This window comes from Tamandua tetradactyla, chromosome 19 (genome assembly GCF_023851605.1).
Source record: "Tamandua tetradactyla isolate mTamTet1 chromosome 19, mTamTet1.pri, whole genome shotgun sequence".
NCBI lineage: Eukaryota > Metazoa > Chordata > Mammalia > Pilosa > Myrmecophagidae > Tamandua > Tamandua tetradactyla.
Genome location: NC_135345.1, coordinates 11980883 through 12001932, shown reverse-complemented (window position 1 = coordinate 12001932; position 21050 = coordinate 11980883). Strand labels below are relative to the sequence as shown.

Here is a 21050-nt window from a genome sequence, read left to right as displayed (position 1 = left end):
TGTCATTATCTCTCTTACATTTAAAAAGGATTGTCTATCTACTGAAAATCTATAGTACGGGAGAAAGTCCAGCAGTAGAGAGACCAGGTAGAAGGCTACTGCAGTGATCCAAATACGAAAAGGTGATGGCTTGAATAGGGGATTCTATAGGTCGACTCATGAGAGATGGTCAGATGCTGGACGTTTTTGAAGTGGAGCCAATCAATGTAGCTGATAGATTATCTCAAGATGTGTGAAAAAAAAAAAAAAACAACAGTAGGTCAAGATGACTCCGAGTTGATTGGTGTGAGGAATAAGGAGAATGTGGGGCTATTTGCTGAGCTGTTGAAGAAAATGGGGGATGTAGGTTTGAGTTTCAATTTTGTACACTTAGGTTCATGATGAGATGAATATTCAAGTGGAGTTGCCGATATTGATAGTAGTCATATAAATCAGTACAACGAGTTTGCAGGCAATTTGGTTTTATTTACTAAAGCTGTGAATACAATAGCCCATGGCCCAAAAACTCCACTCACAGTTATACATTAACAGAAGTACCCAGTTATATATAGCCCAAGGATATGTGCCAGAATGTTTGTAGCAGCACTCTTTTTTAGTCTTAAGTATTTTTTATTTTAAATAACTTTTTCATTGTATAATATAGTGTACATACAAAGCAAAGTAATAAAAAAGCAATAGTTCCCAAAATACCCCTCAATAAGCAGTTACAGGATAGATCCCAGAGTGTGTAATGGGCCATCACACAATCCTCTCAGATTTTTCCTTCTTGCTGTTCCAGAATATAGGAGGCTAGAAGGCTTAAATATTTTCCCCCTTTTTTTGTGAAAAATAACAGATACGAAAAAAAAAAGCAATAAATTTCAAAGCACAGCACCACAATTAGTTGTAGAACATATTTCAGAGTTAACATGGGTTACAATTCCACAATTTTAAGTTTTTTCTTTTAGCTGCTCTAAGATACTGGAGACTAAAAGAGATATCGATTTAATGATTCAGCAATTATATTCATTTGTTAAATCCTCTCTTCTCTGTATAACTTTGCCATCACCTTTGAGTTTTCTATCCCTCTCTTTAGGGGTGTTTGGGTTTGCCCATTCTAACTTCTTTATGTTGGAAGGTTCTGTCCATAATATGGGGTAGGGAGATGGAACTATGTGATGTTCTGGAGATGCTGAGCCCTCTAGATTTCAGGAATTACCTGGTCCAGGGACGCATAGGAGGTTGGAGGTTTCTGCACTAGTGCCTGGAACCCTTGTGGAATCTTATATATTGTCCTAGGTGTTCTTTAAGATTGGCTGGAATGGTCCTGGTTGGGGGTTGGCTGGTTATGATAAGTAGCAATGTCTAACTGAAACTTGCACTATTTTTAATATTCCCAAACTAGAAAGAATACAAGCCTCTATCATAACTAAAATTTATAAATAAAATTCAAGTAACTTATAGTAGTCTTGAATATGGAGAAAGAATGAACTATTGCTACACGCAGCAATGTGGATAAGTATCATAGACATAAAGTTGAGCAAAGGAGTCAGAACCTAAAGTACATACTGTATGATTCCATTTATACCCAGTTCTGAAAGAGGAAAAACTAATCACTTAGTATAGAAGTCAGAATAGTGCTTACTTTTAGGGTGGAAACATAAAGATGTTGGTAATGCTCTCAAGCGGCAGGGTGGATACACAGGTGCATTCACTGGTAAAATGGCATTGAGCCATACAATTAAAATTTGTGCACTTTATGTATGAAGAAACAAACAAAAATTGAATAATCAGCTCTGTCTTATAGGATTTTCTTTTTAAAGAAGAAGGTAAACAAAAGAACTCATAATATGCTGAAAAAAATCTGACATATATTCATTTTGTTACTTTTAGCAAATATGTATTTTGCTATTGTTATGATTAGTAAGGGCTTGAAAGCAACCCATTTCCTCTTATTATGAAATTGCTATTTTCAACCTTTACTTTTACTTTAGAAGCACAAAAGTAATTAACTGACTAATTTTGGAATAGGTAATACATGTGCATAGTCCAAAATCCAAATGATACAAATTACAAATAGATGTAAATTATAATCAGTGCTCTAAAAGTTCTTTGCAAATTATTAGCAATGTTTCTTGATTGGTTCCCATTGTATTTTGAATAAATTAATAAAAATAAAGAATAGAAAGGGTGATGTGTGGGCCAATAATGATAATATGTCATGAACTATGAGCTGTGAGTAATCCATTCTGTGTTCTTTAGGAACAAAGTGAAGTGATTTAAAACAACAATGGATCATATCAAAAAAACAATTCTTCCTCTCACTTTTGCTCCCTCCACTTACCTAATGCAAATTTTTTTTAGAGTAATAGTGGCATATTTTACCCTCTGCTTTGCAGGGTGCTTTTTACACTTAATACTGTGCTTTGGTCTCATTCTTCTCTATACAAATGAAAATGCCTCACCTTTTCTGAATGGTTGCTTAGTCAACCATTATACAAATTTATTTTACCGGGAGTCTAATGATGTACTTTTAGATTGGGTTTAGTCTTTGATGTTACAAAAATGATGCCCTGGATATGTATCTCCACGTGGGCACTGATTTCTTTCTTTTTGTTGTTGAGCTTCAAATTGTATTAAATTTATTGTTCTCTTATAACTTCTGGGTTTTTAATAGTAATAAGGAAGACTTTTCCTTACACAATTTTAAGAAATTGTTTTCTACTATTATCATTATGTTTTTTTTTTGGGTCAAAATCATCAACCTATCTCTAGTTTATTGAGATGTAAGAAGTGGATAGTTATCAAACTTGATGTTTCTTCCAGACGGCTGCTATGTTACTCTAGTACTGTCTCCCGAATAGGATCTCTTTATTCCACTATGTGAATGCCGCACTCATCATATTCTCAACTCACATTACATGCTTGCGTTTGTCTCTGGAAAGCCTCTCCTCTTCTGTGAATTCGTCTCTACATATACCTATACAATTACTACTTTTAAAGAATTTTGTAATACGATTTATTAATGAGTAGGCTCATATGCGCCATCATTAACTTTCCCCTCTAGTATGTTCCTGTTTGGTTTTAAGTGTTGCTTGCTACTTAAGTAAGTGCCTGGTCTCTCATCAGACTATTCTGGTTCAAATCCAATCTCTCTCACTTACAAAATATCAGACCTTGGCCACAGGCTTAACCTGTCTTTTTCTTGAAATCTTCATCTATAGAAGTAAAGATAAAACAGTGCTTGTCTGATAGGATTGCTGAGGAAACGGGACCATTTAGCTTATGTGGAATGCTTAGAAAAATGTCTGGTATATAGTCAATAGTGAAAATATTAGGACGTGTTTATTTGTTTCCCACATGATTCTTAGATTCTGCTTGTCTAGCTCAAAAAATATATCTTATTTAGATTTTTGTTGTGGTTGCACTGTTTATAGACTAATTTAGAAAGAATTGCGCCTCTATGATACTGAATATTAGATAACCCCAAGGTATGCCATTCTATTTATTCAAGTCTTCTTCTGAATCTCCAGGTAACTTTTTAGAGTTTCACCATATAGATCTTGCTAATTTCTTACAAAGAGTTATTGTAAGCCTTTTTTTGTTGTTGCTATGGTAATTGATTATTTTATTACATTAGATTTTCTAACTGGTGATTTTTTTTAATATAAGACTGCTATTTTTGCATATACTGATCTTATATCCAGCTATCTTTAATATCTACTATGAAAAGTGAACTTGATATGTCTTTTATTTTAATAGAACACTTAAAACATTGCTTTTTACTTTTCTCAAAATATTTAAACATTCATTTGTAAAATTTTTAATTGAGATAATGGGATGGAATCAACTACCTTATTAAGTTATATTTTCTTAACATTTTCTGGAAAACAGCATTTTTAACTAAAAAGTTAGATAGTATTCAAAGGGGATATGTAATATTATTACAGAGAAATAATCTCCATATAAAATATATAAGTGTATATTATTAATTTTAAAAGAATTTGCTGATTTTTTCTATGTTTTATCTACAGGTTTAGATAGTAGGATTATTCAGTCTAGAGGTGCTAAAAGTCTAGTGAGAACACAGACATGGAAATGAATAGCTATAGCATGACTGAGAAGTACCATGAGAAAAGTAAGCATTCTCTCTTCTTTTAATCTTTCCGTTCCTGGCTTTCTCTGAATTCACACAGTCAAGGCCAGGGGACAATGGAGCTGACCTGTTAGTTATTTGTTTTGATTTCACCTCAATGCTGCACCTGTGACCTCAAGCTCTAGATGACCAACTCTGATCACTGGGGAAGCTGAGCTGGCTTGCCCTGAACTTTCATGACATGCCTTGAAGTTAATTCCTACCCTGGAAGAACAGACACCGGTGCTAGCAGGGCTCTAATTCATCTGTGTTTATCAAGAGACAGTCACGGGGTGTCTGCCTGCAATGTAACTTTCTTTCTGTGCCTTTCATTTTTTATAACACTTTTAATAATTAATGAACTTGGTGCTTTTATCCTAGTCCACTATTTAAAATACTATATGCCTTAACTTCTAATGGTAAGGAGTGACTCTTCTCTAAAATATTTCCTTCAGCGAGAGCAGAAGATAGCATAATTGGTCACCAGTATTTAACAGACTCTTCATTGAGGACAATAGGCTCAAGCAGAGTGGACAGGTCACCAGTTCAGGTCACAGGTGTCTGGAAAGAAAAGAAGCAGGAGTTTCTGAGGTCTACTTTCTGACTCAGTAAACCAGAGTCTCTTTTAATTGTCAGCAATCTGCCTATGGTCACTGGCATTACCTTGGAAAAGTCACTTCCTCTCACTGGTCCTCAGTTTCTTCAAAGACAAATTATTAGCCTAAATCAGTGGTCCTCTTTCCTGACTCACATTAGAATCCCTGAAGGCATTTTTAATAAAATGATGATCCCCACCCCTACTCCAACCTCATCTCAGATCAGCTGAATTTAAATATCTAGAGACTGGATCTTGTCTGTGATAATTTGTGACCTACCCCAGGGCACTGTCCTGAGAGGACCACATGAAGAGTTTTGAGAGGATTTTAAAAAGCCCTTCTCTCACACAGTCTATGAATCTTTGAGGTGTTCAAGGGCTAACTCCACCCTTGAGAATGACAGCTTCCCTAGAACATATTAAAACAAATCAATTTATTTTAAGCTTTTTAATACATTTTAACAAATACAGTTTGAAGATGTGTGGTATGTTAGACCCTGTGCCAGCTATTGCAGGAAACGTGCTGATTCTTCAGGCCTAGCCACAGAGCTTCTGGATTAGAACTTTCTGATCACATACAGAGGAACAGGAATAAAGAAGCTATTGCAGAAAATCTGGTAGTCTCAGAGGCTGACCATCAGAGGTCATTTTAGAGCTAAGGAATTCTCCAGTCTGGCTGCATAGGTTGCAAATTTCCATAGGTTGGAAATTTGTCATTTGGAAGAGATAGGCAAACTAATCCACTTAGATAAAAAGAAAATTGCCTTGACTAACATAATTTGTGAGGCCCAGTGCAAAAAGAAAATGTGGGATCCCTCGTTAAAACTTATTAAGAATTTCAAGATGGCATCTGTAGGATATTAAACAAAATTTCAAACACTTCTGATTTGGGGGGCTGGTATGACTGTATAGGTGGCACACCTATGAAGCTAGTATGGCACAAGAGTTTATTGCTAAAAAAAATATGTATTCAAGTCATTGTGAAAAGTTACCTGGTTTGAGAAGTGCTGTTGTAGGGAACTGAAAGATAAGTCATTCATAGAGTTCATCAAAATGCAGTTGGGAGAACAGGTCAGCACAAGTCTTTGAGCTAATTAAGTAACTTTGCTTATAAAGCCAGAAACTCCCTAGTTTGTGGGTGGTAACTTTTGATTAGGTGGTTTCCATAGACATGTGTCTCCACCCATTCATGGTGGGCTTTAATTTTCTTACTGAAGTCCTTTAACATACATAACTCTTAAACTTCTCCTTTCAATCAAAATCAGATATACAATTTAGTGCTATTGATTACACTCACAATAATGTGCTACTCTCACATCTATCCATTTCCAAGCATTTATTATCCACCTTAATAAAAATTCTGCAAAAAATTAAGCATTAACTCTCCATTTTCTACCTTCATGCTATCTCCTGGTAACCTACAGTCTAGGTAGTAACTCTATGAGTTTGCTTATGTTATATTGCTCATGCTATAATTAGTTCATATAGGTGAGATCATACAATATTTGTCCTTTGCGTTTGGCTTATTTCACTCAAAACAATATCCTCAAGGTCCATCCATGTTGTCACATATATCAGGACTTCATTTGAACTTAAAGCTGAATAATAATCCATTATATGTATATACTATATTTTGTCTATCCGTTCATCACTTAGATGCTTGGATTGGCAACTGTGAATGATGCCTGTGTTGGTTTGAGACTATTGTATACTCCAGAAAAGCTATGTTCTTTCAATCTTAAGCCACAGTTGAGGGGGCAGACCTATTGCTTGGGTGGTATCTTTTTGATTAAGTTGTTTCCATGGAGAGGTGACACACCCAATTGTGGGTGGTAACTTTTGTTAGGTGGTTTCCATGGAGATGTGTCTCCACCCATTCAAGGTGAACTTTAATCTGCTTACTGAAGTCCTTTAAGAGAGACCCATTTTAGTAAAACCTCAGACACAAAACAGAGACATTTGGAGATTTAGAAAGAAAATATCCAGGAGAAGCTATTTGAAACCAGAGAACAAAGGACGAGGGAATGCCAACCACATGCCTTTCCATCTGACGGAGGTGTTCCAGATGCCATCAGCGTTTCTTGAGTCAAGGTATCTTCCTCTGAATGCCGTAGGTTTTGGATTATTATAAAGCCCTAGAACATAAGCTTTTAACTGAATAAATTCCCTCTGTAAAAGCCAGCCCATTTCTGGTATATTGCATTCTGGCAGCATTAGCAAACTAAAACAATGCCTCTATGAGCATTGCTGTGACCTCAATGTGAACACATGGTGGATACTGAAGTTGTCACAGCTGGGAGTTGAGAGTCACATTCTTCACAGCAGAGTCTTTCTTAAAAGGAGCTGTGAGTGGTGTCCCAATGGCTGCCATGTACCTTGAAAAGAGTGATGTAGTTTATTATATAATGTATGTTTTATGCTACATTGTTTTAATACATAATTATATTTTAATCTATGATTATATTTTGTCCTTTTTGCATGTCTAGGCAACAATTGTTTAAATCTTCCACCCTCCTAAATTTAGCTCCCTGAGGTCAAAGACCATGTATTGTTACTCATATCTGAAATCTCATCATTCAGTAATCATTTACTGAGTGAATTAGTGAATGAATAAAGGATTCAATCAATTAATCAATGGAAGGTTCTGAGGGAGTAGGTTAAATGACTGAAGTCCATCTTTTAAGAGATTATTCTGGTATGCTGGTTTGAAACTGTTATGTACCCTGGGAAAGCCATTCTCTTTTAATCCAGTCTTGTGGGTGCAGACTTTTTGTGGGTGGGATCTTTTAATTAGGTTGTTTCCATAGAGATGTGACCCACCAAATTGTGGGTGGGACCTTGTAATTAGATTATTGTCATAGAAATGTGAACTCTGTTCATTCAAGGTGGATCTTAATTGTTTACTGGAATCCTTAAAAGAACATATACAGAAAGTAGATGCCTAATTACAGACATTTTTGGAGATTCTTGGAGAGCTGACATAGAAAGCCACTGTAGTTAGAAGCTGAAAGCAATGCAACCCAGGAGCAAAGGGCCAGGAGATGTCAGTCATGTGCCTTCCCAGCTGACAGATAAACCAGGGATGTGATCGGCCATTTTTTTCCTATACTGGCTGTCTAGTGATAGAGACGCTACGTACTGATCTAGACCCTTGTGTTCTCTTAGAGTGTTCTCAAGATACCCAGAAGCTGCTAGGGAGTGTTCTAATTCTGAAGAAGCAGGAATCAGGCAATACCATCCACAGAGAAATGTGGATTAGGATTTAAACATATATGTGCCCCCACTTTTGTAAGGGTGCTCTGCCCTCTGCTGGTTGCTTACGCCCTTTGGTGGCGACCAAGTTAATCTGAATGAGAATATGTCATAATACATGTAATGAGTTTATAAATATGTGACCATTTTCAAGAAAAGGCATGTATGTTTGCGGGTATATGTGTGCTTATACACATTCGCAAAGTAATGAAAGCTGCCACAATGTCTGTTACATCACAGGCACTGAGTTAATACTGCATGAATGAATGGATGGAAAGGTACACACAGGAAGAATGCAAGCTGTATATGCTGGACTACTAACAGGAATATGGTAATAGGAAAAAAAATGGCAAGGCTAAAAGAAACCTTAATTGTTAGTGTAGTGCAGTGAAAATAAATGCCATTATTATCACCATTTTACCATTAAGCTAATGCAGGCACTTAGAGGTCAATTACCTTGACCAAGGCCTCAGCCAAATAAGTGACCAGCAGGCATTTTACCTCAGTTATTCTGGCTCGAGAGAACTCACACTTTTGATGGCGTGCAATCTCATTCTCAAAGCAATCATTTTCTATGAATTGTTTCCAGGGCAAATCAGCATAGCCTTCCCATGAGGCTGAAGACTGGTGAAGAGCTTGATGATGAATCCTAAAATTAATAGAGGAGTTGTAGATGGTCTTAGGAAAAGAAGTGGAGAGTTTGTGTTTACTCAAAAGTGACATGTGCAAGTATAGATGGGTGTGAAGAATTGGGAGGAAGACAGTGATGGGAAGTTATCATGATTACTAAGAACTTAAATGAACCCATCACTCTGATAGGTGATAGATAGGTGATAGGAAGTAGAGTTTTCCTTAATGTTTTCAGATGAAGAAACTGAGGCTCAAAATGGGCTCACAGGTTGAAGCTTTAATGGTGGTCTTCATCTCAGGAACTAAGAAAAAGGAACATCTGAAAAAAAGGCAGTACCACAAAAATGTAGGTTTTTGAGCTTGTTGGTGTCTTCTCTAAATCAGTGTTTCTCAAAGTTTAATGTGCATAGGACTATTTAAGCATTTTTAAAAAGGCACACTTGTATTCAGTAGGTTTGGAGTGGGGCCTGGAATTCTACTATATCTAACAAGCTCCCAGATGATACTGATTTCCTGGCTCATGGACCACACTTTGAGTAGTGAGAGTCTAATATGCTCCAAGCACTTAGCTCATCAGCTAGCAAAAAGTTAGTACTTGAAGTTTCTTGAATAAATGAATGAATGAATTAGTCAATCAACAATGCCGACATGTCTGCAATTACAATAGAATCAGAGTCTACACTTGTTTCCTCTTTTGGTCCCCAAACTTGTTTAGTTAACTAACCATTGCTTCTCCTTATTTCTCCCTCCAGATATTCACACTAAGATCTTCTCATCTTCTGCTTTCCTGTTAATTAATAAAAATCATCAACATGGTGAGAGAAAGATGAGCTTATCCAAGCTAGGATATTTTGGGGAAAACCCTCAAGTAAGAAAACCTGGCAATGTTGTCAAAATATACTGACCCTTTGGACTTTGAGGATTTTCTCACTCCTTTCCTTCTTTTCCTCCCTTCCTCTTCACCTCTCTGTCTTTCTTTATAACACAGAGAATAAGTGTGAAACACCTGGATTTGGATGATATTTTTTTCTGGTTTCTAAATCTATTTGTAGCATTTCTGAATGCAGCAGCAAATGTGAGAGATGCTAGCATCTCATCACATGCTAAGCCCCAAGTTGGAGGAATTATTTTGGAAGTGATTCTGACAGTTACTGCACTGTAATGTCACGTAACCCACTATTTCAGGACTGGATATGCAAATTCATCACCGTAGATCAGCAAAGTTGGAAGACCCTCCATAGGTGTACACGCTTAATGAGTATTTTATTACCTTCAAAACCATGCTATCTTGCCTGCCCATTTAACATTTTGCTGAACACTGCTTAGAACTAATGAGATCCTCCCAAACTTCAGTTGCTCATGACCAGAAGTTTTGTTCTCCAGTTACTTAGGGGAAAACACTAAAGCACTAGAGAATGGGGAAGTAAGGCACTGTCAGGATGATGGCATCTGCATTCCAGAATTGTTTCACATTTTTGAATTCTTTTTAAAAGGCATCTGAGAAGCTAAGAAAAGGTCTCAGTGGCATATTGAGGATTTTCACTCTAAGTTCACATCTTAAAGTGGAAGATTAGTATATTTTCAAAAACAATGGGCTTAAATAAAATCTGTATTCTGATTGAATACTTTGGAATTGGTTACAATGATAATAACTCAATCAGCAGTCATATCATGCATCCAATCAGCCAGAGCAAAGTGCTATTGGATGCATTCCAGAATAATAGCAATAAAAATGATAAAAATAACATCCATTCTAATACAATATACATTATATACTATTGCAATATAAATAGCATTACATATTATATTTTAATCTATTATTCTAAAAATTCTAAATGTTACACTATTATGATATATACATAAATAATAAGAGGTAAAATATGTATCTATTAAGAGATTTGTTATTGTAATTAGCTCACTCACCATGGATGATTGTCAAGTCCAAATTCTGTTGGGCAGACTACAAACTGGAAACTTGAAAAGAAGTGATCTTATATCTGGCATGTTCAACTCTGTAGGGCAGGCTGCAAGCTGAAAAACTGAAGTTGCAATCTCAAAGAGAAACTGGTTGGTTGAAGAAAGGACTGAAATTTTTCTTTCTGACTTCTGAAATCCTCAGTTGTGGCTTTAAGACCTCCAAATGAATGGATGAAGAGACTTCCCTCATGACTGAGGGGAATCTTTGTTGATTGTAGATGTAATCAGTTGTAGATGCAATTAACTGACTAATGAGGCACATTGATCTACAAAATACCTTCACAGTAATAATTAACCCAGTACTTGCTTGACCAACTGGACAACATACCCTAAGCCAAATTGACATGTAAAATTAACCATCTTAAAAGTTTTATGAAGTTTGAAGGAGAGAAGGAAAAATGATAGAAAAGAAATATTCTCAATTCTACCATTTTAACATAATCACAGTAAGTGTTGGATTTTCTTTTCTTCTTACCTTGTCTTTATGCATGCCTCATATTTTATGCTTAGTGACCTTGTAATTTTATATCCTTATTTTCTTTTGCCATTTTTATATGCCATTACCCTTATAAGCATTTTTATGTACTACAACCCGATATTTATGCTGACTATTTTAATAACTTTGCAATGTTTTATCAAGTGAATATAAATAGTTTACTAGCAAATCCATTATGGTTCTTCCCATTAATTAGAAGAATTTATCAAAGAGAGATATTAATATATCTCTGAAATATTAGAGGTGGTCTGAAATTTAGTGGTCTGAAATAGTGCACAGAATTCCATACCAAGATTCATAGGTATATTCATATGAATTTTCATACATATTTTAAAATACAGTTAAGCTTGCATGAAAAGAGATGGTCAGTTGATCTGGTTCTATTACTGACTGAACCAGGCACACAAACTTTGAACACCTTGCTTAATGTTAATCTTCAATCTATAAAATTAGACTTAGTAATACCTATTTAACTCATGTTAAAGGGTTTGGGTGAGGACTCCATTGGGGGTAACAATTTAGATCCAGAAAGGAACACTGCAATAGCATTTGACTGTTGTTATTTATGCTTTTTTATGTAACACTCCTGATATGTCCTTAATCTTGGAAAGGCAGAGTGGACTCAGCAGCTCCTGGAAACCACCACTATCCATACCAGAGATCAAAACGGAAAAAACGAAATAATGCTTGTGGTTAGCTGAGGTCCGGAAGAATGTGCAGCATAAGGCATAGTGGGCTTTACCTGCAATTTTTGATGCTACCCTAGAGGTGCCTTTTTCTTGGTCCTTCAGAAACACTGTCCTGAGACCCCCTCTGGATCTCACTTCACATTGTCTCCTGATGCCCCCATACCCTTCTCACTACGATGGTACCTCTTTTTCTCTTAAGCGTTTGGGCCACCTTGAAGATTATTTAATTCCACCTGATTTTTTTTTTCCTCTTTGGTTTGTGGAGAAGTCAAGCTTATATGGCTTCAGAGCAATCATCAATAAAATAAAGAAACCAGATGCATTCCGGATGTTATTATGCATGAAGACTCTCTCTCTTACCCTCTCTCTCTCCCACCCTCTCTCTTACCCTTTTTCAGCTCATCAAGCATCTGAGGGTGAAGACTAAAAACCCATCCAGCCACTTTCACATAACCACAAAACAAGCAAGTGTGACATACCAGTAAATACTGTTATCACAAGAGCCATAAAATGATAAAATATGGTTAAGAAACCACAAATCCCAGAGTGATTTGAAAGTGAATAAAAAAGTAATTGCAAAGTCCCCTTGGGGGAATGGCGAGAAAGGGGGAAAATTTAACTTCCCCAAGTGGAGAATTCTTGATATTCTCACAAGCAGTGGGGATGACCAAAGTAATAAACTGAGCCCCCAATCTTGTGGTTTGTTCTTATGAAACTTAACTCTGCAAAGGATAGGTTAAGCCTACTTAAAATTTGTCTAAGAGTCATCCCCAGAGAACCTCTTCTGTTGCTCAGATGTGGCCTCTCTCTCTGGGCCAACATGACAAGCAAACTCAGTGCCCTCCCCCTCTCTACATGGGACATGACTCCCCGGGGTGTGGACCTTCCTGGCAACGTGGGACAGAAATCCTAGAATGAGTTGGAACTCATCATCAAGGGATTGAGAAAATCTTCTCGACCAAAAAGGGGAAGAGTGAAATGAGCAAAATAAAGTGTCGATAGCTGAGAGATTCCAGAGTTGAAAGGCTATCCTGGAGGTTATTCGTATGCATTACATAGATATCACCTTTTTAGTTAAGGTGTAATGGAGAGGCTGGAAGGAACTGCCTGAAAATGTAGAGCTGTGTTTCAGGAGCCATGTTTCTTGGAGATGATTATTTAATGATATAGCTTTCGCAATGCGACTGTGTGATTGTGAAAACTTTGTGTCTCATGCTCCTTTTATCTACCTATTCGATAGACTAGTAAAACATGCAGATTAAAAATAAATAATAGGGAGAACAAATGTTAAAATCAATTTAGTAGATTGAAATGCTAGTGATCAATGAAAGGGAGTGGTAAGGGGTATGTTATGTATGAATTTTTTTCTGTTTTCTTTTTCTTTTTCTGAATTGATACAAATGTTCTAAGAAATGATCATGATGACAAATATACAATCATGTGATGATACTGTGAATTACTGATTATATATGTAAAATGGAATGATTGTATATGGTAAGAATGTTTGTGTTTGTTGTTATGTTTAAAAAAATTTAAAAAAATAAAAAACATAGATGAAAATCATGTGTATCATTTGCTCTCAGAGGAAACAGCAATAAGCCTGCTATCATCATGTGTTCAAGAAAGACTCTAGAGAAATGGATCTTGAATTATTCTTTTACAAAAGGACAACATGATCTGCAGGGCCAAAGGAAAAATGAACGCGTCTTACAAGATGGAAATCTGCTTATTTAGAACTAGGTGCTCCCAGGAAGACATTATTCTATTTCTTTAGACTCACTGACTTTCAAAATGATTTTGCCAAAGTTTTTAGAGAATGTTCGTCTCAAGTATCTTCCAGTAAGTCCCGTTTCTCTCTCTTTCTTTCTTTCTTCCTCTCTTCCTCCCTCTCTCCCTCATATCCTTTCTCTTCCCTTCCTTCCCCTCCCCTTCCCTTCTTTCCTTTTTCTGTCTCTTTCTTTCTCCTTTTCTCCTTCTCCCTCCCTCTCTCTTTCTCACTCCCTCCCTCCCTTCCTTTGCCAACGTCCATAGGCTGCCTGTCACTTGAGTGCCTCTCAGCTCCCGATGCAGAGATACTTAGTGCTTCCGGCATCTCCGTGTACACCCCTTATTTCCCAGCCTCCCTTGTAGTTAGGTTGGGACATGTGATTTGCTCTGGCCACTGGACTGAAAACAAAGTGATAGTTACCCCAGGTGGGCTCCTCCATCCCTGGCTCCCCCGCTGCCCGGGGGGGTACGTATTCCCCAAGGAGATTCAAGATGGAGAGATGGTCAAGATGAAGACAAATGAGTCCACACTAAATCGTGGTGCAAGTGAAAAATGAGCTTTTATTGTATAAAGGCACTGGGATTTTAAGTCTTCTCTGTTGTACCAGTTAACATTAATTACTTTGACTAATATAGTCACCCACCAAAATGAGTTTAAGGACCCAGAGGTTTGAACACCTGTGTATCGTGCTGATGGGTCATGCCAGTGTTTCACACATCAATTTAGAAAACTGATGCTGCTGCAGAGATAACTCAATTTCATTGCTCAGTTATGTTGAAGAGATTATTCTATAGTGTGAATTTTCCACAGTAGCCTAATTATCACTTCCTCCTAAGACATTTTAAAGCTTAATGTGGTTGTCCTTACTAGGCTGTTAGCTCATGAATGGTCAACATTATGTGATTAGTTTTTTTACCCAACTTGACCAATAAAGTGCTATGAGAGCATGTGGGCTATACCATATATGTGATGAGTGAATGAATGAATGAATGTGTAGATATTTAAATTATCTCATTTTCAGAAAGAGCAGTTTACAAATTTGTTTTCTCATAATGAAGATGAACAAGTAATCTTGAGGTTATGGTGTACAGTAGGAAGAGACGAGGCTGTAGAATCAGAAGTTCTGAGTCCAAACCTCAGCATTACAGTATGGGCTGTGAGAACTTGCACAAATTTCCTGTCTTCTCTGAGCCTGCTGTCCCCTCTAATCCTCCATAAAAAAATAAGGTGATATTTCACTGAGTTGTTGTGAGAGTTAAATGCATGAAAGTTTGAAAGACTCTGAGATATATCAGACACACAGTAATGGTATTTCTTAATAAACCTATAAATGTTAGTTGCTCTTTCTTCTCAGAGGACACACAGCCTAACCTGAGATGATGGAGAAAAAATTCTTTCAGGTCAGGCAACATGAAATTTTTCCACAAGGTGGCACCCTTGAGTCAATACCTTCCACATTCCTTGAAAAATAAGAGAAAACGTGTCAATTCTGAAAGTCTGAAAATTTATATTTATCCAGTGTGATCACAAAACAGAGTTGCTAAAGATAATGAGAGGTGAGTGTTATACTCAAAAACGAGAACACTGTTCTTTTGCTTTTTCTTGCTTTTTATTTCTGAAATAATCTACCATTATAAGATTATTATTGTCACTACTAAGTATTGTTCTTTTTTTTTTTTCTTTAGTTTAAATTATCAGAACAGTTGTAGGCTTTTACAAAGATAGAAGGGGAATTTTAAATTTCTTTTCTGAAGGACATTTCTGTTTGCCAGCACAGGAGAATGTCTCTTCCCATAAGGAAGGAAGAAGAGTTATCCACGCTGCCTGAGGACAGTGGAGGAATGTCAGGCAGGGCAGAAGTAACTTTTAGAGCATGAGCATCCTTTGTCCTCACCTTCTATTGTTGCTCAAGAGAAGACCTTCTCTCAGTCTCTCAGAAGGTATCTGCCCTGAAGCTCCTGGATTCTCCCCACAAAAATCCACCCTCTTTTGGAATCCTATTCCCTTTCCTTCTGGGTTCTGCCTCTTTTTGCTTTGTCCATTGGTCCAAGTTGGCAGTCATTCAGTTTCAACTGGTTTTATTCTCTGTAAACCAGTGAAGCTTCCACATTCCTTTAGGCTGAGAGGGAAATAAAGGAAAGCTTCACTTCACTTGAAAATGTTGAAATAGTTAAGATATGTGCAAAGGTATGAAACACAAAACCTATGTACTCATCATCTACATTTAACAAATGTTATTATTTCATCACATTTATTTCAGCTCCGAAGGAAAGCTTGACAGGTATGTAAATAAAACCCTTGCTCATTATCCTGTTTTCTTTTCTCCCTCCCCAAACCTGCTATAAGCCAGGAATTGCTAAGTATACAGCCATTCACATTTTGATTCTTTGACTATATAGTAATATAGTAACTGCATAAGTTATGTTGTGCTGTGTGCATACTTTTTACTGCTTTGGAAGTTAAAAGGTATGGTATGAGTTGAACTAGGTCCACCCAGGAGATATGTTGAAGTTCTAACCCCTGGTATCTGTGAATATGAACTTATTTGGAAGTAGTCTTAGCAGATGTATTCAAGTTAAGATGAGGTCATACTGAATTGGACTGGGATGTAAGTCCAATAAAATTGGTGTCCTTATAAGAAGAGTACAGTCACAGAGGAAAAAACCATGTGAAGATGGAGCCAGAGATTGGGGTGCTATATCTATAAGCCAAGGAATGAAAAGATTGCCAGAAAACCCCAAAGGCTAGAAGAAACAAGAAAGAATTCTCCGTTACAGGTTGCAGCAGAGGCATGGCCCTGCCAACACCTTGAGTGTGGACTTCTATCTTCTAGAACTACAAGATGGTACATTTCTATTGTTCGGAGTCACTTTGTGGTTCTGGGCTATGGCATCCCTATGAGAGTAAGGCAGGGTGAAATAGAGACCAACACAGCAGAATCGAGTGCTCATTTGCCCTACTTCCTTTCCTGCACCCAGAGACCAATACTGCTTTCAGTCTTACCTCATCTTTCTTTTATATATTTTCATTTCTTGGGTGCTGGTATGGAAAAGAACATGCTAGTTAAACTCAAAGGTCTTGGATTTGAGTCTCAGCTCTGTTAAAAATGAGTTAGAAGACATTGGGCAAAGCATATCATTTCTCTGAACTGCACCAGGTTATCAATATAAAATGAAATTATGCTGTTTCCACAGTAAATTTAATCTGTTCTCATGGGGAGCCCTATGTTTGGCACTAGAAATGCATTCATAAGATGGCATCTCTAGAAAAGATCTTCTTCTTGAGTAGAAAATAGGTACTTAAAAATAATTACAGTCCAATGTGAGTAGTATTATAAGAGGTATTAATAAACTGCTATGGAAACCCAGCAGAAGAAAAATGTTGGTTATGTCTCTGGGCAGTAGGAGAAGTTTGGGTGTTGCTATTGTTTGTTTCCTTTAGGTGACAACTTGAGTTGTGCTAAATGAATACAAATAGGAGATATGCCAGTTTGAAAGTATTATATAACCCTCCAAAGCCATGTTTTAATCTTGATCCAATCTTATGGAAGCAACCATTCTGCACTGTATGGTGGGAATTTAGTGAGATTATTACCACATAATGTGACACGCCCAATTGTGGGTGTAATCTTTTGATTTGATGGAGATATGACTCCACTCATTTCAGGTGTGTCTTGATTAGTTTACTGGAATCCTTTAAAAGAGGAAACATTTTGGAGAGAATCAGAAATGACAGAAGTCTCAGAGCCGACAGAGGAAGAGAGCCTATAGAAATGACATAGCCAACAGAAACTGCAGAGCAGAGCTGATGCAGATGCCAACATGTGGAGAACAGACATGGATGCTTGCAGATACTTGGAGCCCAGCACACATTGCCATGAGATGTTAAGCAAACTAGGACCTGAAGAAGGGCTAGAGAAGCCAAGAGTTGAAAGCCAGCTGCACAGAAGTACAGTGAGGAACTCCTGTAGGAACACAGCGGAGGCTAGGAGCAAGGGACCAGCAGATGCCAGCCATGTGACTGCCCAGCTGACAGAGGTGTTCTTGACCCATCGAACTTCCTTGAATTAAGGTATCTTTTACTGGATGCCTTAGTTTAGACATTTTTAGAGGCTTAGAACTGTAAATGTGTAACTCATTAAATTTCCCCTTTGAAAAGCCATTCCAGTTCTGGTTATCACAATCTGGTAGCTTGAAAATGAACACAGGAGACAAGGAGGAGAAAATCAACCTTTATTTTGCACTTACTAAATTCCAGACATCAAACATACGTGATCTCACTTTCTTTGTCCTCTATCTATTCATATCTTTCTTTCTTTCTTTACCTTCCTCTCATACTGTGCCTGGTATTAAGGAAATGATATTTTGCCCATTTTCCAGATAAGGAAGCTGAGACTCAAAGAGGAAATGCAAGGTCACTTAAAGTCCCAGCTGCAGGCAAGTCCTGAGTTCTTTCCAGGACACCCATTGCGTCAGGCCTTGGGTAGAGTGTGAATGAAGTCTGCAGGTGAGGGGGGATCCTCCATTCATTCTTCTCTGAATAAAAATTAGATGGGGATAACTCTTCCCAGACACAAACGGCCATCTTTTATTGGCCCTCTTTTCCAATATGTGATAGTGTGGTCCAGTCCTTCTGTGAAAGCTCTGGGCTGCCCTGGTTTCTATGATCCCCACAGCTCTTGATTTTTCCTGGACCTGCCTTGCCTCATCCTCTTTGCTTCCTTAGAGGCTCACACTTTCCAGGGGCCCATTTACTGGTGCCTCTGTTGTCCATGTCCTTTTTGCTTTACATATTTTATCATAGGCCTTGCAGCTATTCTCATGCTTTCAGCTACAACTATACGCAAAACCCTCTTCTCCCAGCTCCCTTCCACTCATTGTCAGGTCTCATTCTTGAGACTTCCTCATCAGAGACCCTTCCTGAACTTCAGAGAGTCAGATCTCAATCTCATATCCTCCTACAATTCTCTTTCATTACGCTAGTTACAATATGAAATTATAGACTTGCATATGATTATTTGCATAATGCTTTTCTTCCCTTTCACACTCTAAGTTTGATAAAGACCGCGTATACCTGCCTAGCTTAAAATTGTGGATCTGTTGAATAATGTGGAATCTATACAAAGTAGGTGCTAAATAAATACTTAGGTAAAGAAACACAAAAGAAGACTCCCAAGTACTCATCTTTAGTTCATGGGCACTTTTCTGCTGTGAATTTTGAGCTCATACATCTTGACTCTTCACAGTTTTGTCTCAGTTTTCCAGGACTGCTATAACAAAGTACCACCAACTAGTGGGCTTAAACAACAGGGATGCATTGTCTCATGGTTGTGGAAGTTGGAATGCTGAAATTAACTGTCAGCAGGGTCATGCTTCTTCATAAAGCAGAGAATTGTTCTGTGCCTCTCCCCTGGGCATCAGGTTGGCAATCCACAGCATACCTTAGCTTGTGGTGGCACAGCTCAATCTCTTCTCTGACACCATCACTGTATCTAAGCTTCCCCTCCTTATAAGAACCCTGGTTATATGGAATTAGGACCTACCCTAATCCAGTTTGGCCTTATAATAACATCCTCAAATATCCTGTTAACAAATAAATTCACAATAACAAGACAAGGGATTTAGAGTTGGACACGTTTTGGAGGCAAACACAATTCAACCTATAATTATGTGCCACAGATCCTACAGCCATCAGATGAATGATTGTATGTAAACCTGATTTCCCCCTTTATTCTCTAAATGGCTTTGGGTTTCCACTGGTTGAAATCTAGATTTCTCATCACCAGTGACTTCTCTCTCTCTCTTCTCCTCCATACAAACCATCACCAGCTCTGCTGTTTAACATAGAAATATTTTTCAAATCCATCCCTTCTACTCCACACATAATTGATTCCCTTCTTTGCCCATCAGTTTCACTGCAACAGCCTTTATTTAAAGCTCCATTTTAATGAGGGTTCCATAACTTCATATTGTATAACACCTTCAGAGATTCTTTTGCTACATTCATCATATCTCTGTAGCATAGCAACTCTACTGGTATTTATGTAATTAAAAAATAGACTTTGACCTTTTTAAACTTAGCTAAAATTTTTCTAAGCAATAATATAAATGAAAACACAGCTTTCATGTAGTAGTCACAATATTTCTACCATACAGTGAATATATACTTTTTAACATTAAAAGTGTTGATTTAAGTGCCACATACAATTGAACCATCTCATATAGCATTTGCGGTGCATGTACCATATCTTGGGCAATGCTCAATTAGTCCTTACTATGTACTGTCACGTTGTAATCACATTCTCTATCTTATCTCATTAAACATTCTACTACTCATATTATTGGGTCAACCTCTGAGGCAAGTATGATTACTTTTACTTTCAGGAGTTAGAGAGATTAAATAACAACCCAGGTGGTATGGAAAGGGACCCAGATAAGAAGTTCGGTATGACAGGCTTCTCCCCAGCCAGGAGCTCTGTTGTCTGCCTTATTACCTTCAATCCTGATCAATTGAATTCTTTGTTTCAAAGCTGTCAATCTTGCTCTATTGCTTACAGGAAAAAGCCCAAATACTTTACCGCAGTATGTCAGATCCTGTTGGTCTGGCCCATCGTCACTTCCATGCCTTGCTCATACTCCAAGCTCCAGTGACTCTGAATGGCTGGCCACAGCTTGTGTCCACTGTGTGATTTCTGGCTTCTGGGTTTCTGCTAATTTTGTTTCATAGAATTGGAAAGCTCCTCTCTCTGTGCTTCACTTCTCACTATCGGTTCCTACTGCAGTCCTCCTTTAACATTTACCTGAAGCCTCATCTCCGATGACATCCTCTCTGAGAGTCTCCCTTCCCTATCCATAGGTGGATTTTTTGACTCTTTTCTCTGCTCCCCTAAACTGCATGCTTCCCATCTCCCTCCCCAAAGGAGATGTCCCTGGAGGTTTACTTGTCTCTGGTCCAGCAAACCTGGCCCCAGTCCTTATAGGATTAACTCAGTGAATCATTGTCAAATGCATGAAAAAATCTATTTAATGTAAAACTTCATGAGAATAGGGATTTGGACTCATCATTGTATCAATTTCCCAAAATAAGACCTGTGCTTATTGAAATAAAGAGATCAATTAAAAATCTAGTACATTTAGGAAGGACATTAACCTGTTTTATGGCCTAACCTAAAACCAAACTGTATTTTGAAGAAATTAGCTGGATTTCAGATACGATGATCTGGGCAAACCACGTAGTCATCTAGCTTTTCTTTTAATACACATATTCAGGTGGTGTTTTACGTTGAAGGGGGCAGTTCTTTAGGGGTCTGTGGCTTGTTCCTTTAAGAACCTGGCTCTTCAGTCCTACCACAAAGACAGTGCTTGTTCTAGCTGATGAAGACATTGCCAGAGTGAAGTGCCCTCCAGAATTCTGACCACTCACCTCTTGGATTCTAGCCTTGTGCTCAATAACTCTTTTTAATTAGCCCCTTGATAATCTTTGCTCTCACCAAAAATACCATTTTGCTGTAGGGGGACAAGGACAAGCTT

At 37.7% G+C, this 21050-nt stretch overlaps 1 long non-coding RNA gene across 2 annotated transcripts; it reads left to right on the top strand.

Moving 5' to 3' along the window:
- Window positions 1-7002: 7002 nt before the first annotated feature.
- LOC143663475 (uncharacterized) lies at window positions 7003-12256 on the top strand. 2 transcript variants are annotated; one of them, XR_013165947.1, is made up of 3 exons: window positions 7003-7116; window positions 9344-9459; window positions 12152-12256. It is a non-coding gene; the product is annotated as an uncharacterized LOC143663475 (long non-coding RNA). The 2 variants fall into 2 exon arrangements; XR_013165946.1 differs by lacking the exon at window positions 12152-12256 and adding an exon at window positions 10610-11003.
- Window positions 12257-21050: the final 8794 nt, after the last annotated feature.